We start from the raw sequence: 452 nt of genomic DNA, 5'->3' as shown, positions 1-452 counted from the left end.
TTCAGACCTGTTTCCAATATTTCTGTCTCTTGTTTGCTAATGGAAACCTTAGTCAAGTTTACGAATCTGGAATGGAAAGGCATTTCGCTGTGTTGTACAACCTGTGTGATGTTTTGCTTTCTATTGAGGTCATCGAGTTTTTTGTTTAATTTATTGTATTTTTGTCCCATATATTTACTTTATTTCATCTAATATCTCCAGGAGCGTGCTGACAGGAAGGAGTTCCGCTAGTTCTAAATGAATGTAGCTGTGCGTTCCTTTTTGGCATACAGGTTCTTAATTTCATGTCGAAGGAAGCTGTTTTCTGCTCTTTTCAAGATTTTTCGCCTTTGATCTGTGCTCGATTTTAGATTAATTCTTGCGAATTTCGGCGTAACATTTAAAATTAAACATTGTTTATTACTATTATACGGGCAAAACGTCATATAAATTGGCTAAGGTATTCCAAAAGT

This window comes from Rhagoletis pomonella, unplaced genomic scaffold, assembly GCF_013731165.1.
Source record: "Rhagoletis pomonella isolate Grant_MI unplaced genomic scaffold, Rhpom_1.0 Rhpom_scaffold_00008, whole genome shotgun sequence".
Taxonomy (NCBI): domain Eukaryota; kingdom Metazoa; phylum Arthropoda; class Insecta; order Diptera; family Tephritidae; genus Rhagoletis; species Rhagoletis pomonella.
The sequence above is the reverse complement of the archived record's forward strand: the minus strand, read 5'-3'. Positions refer to the sequence as shown.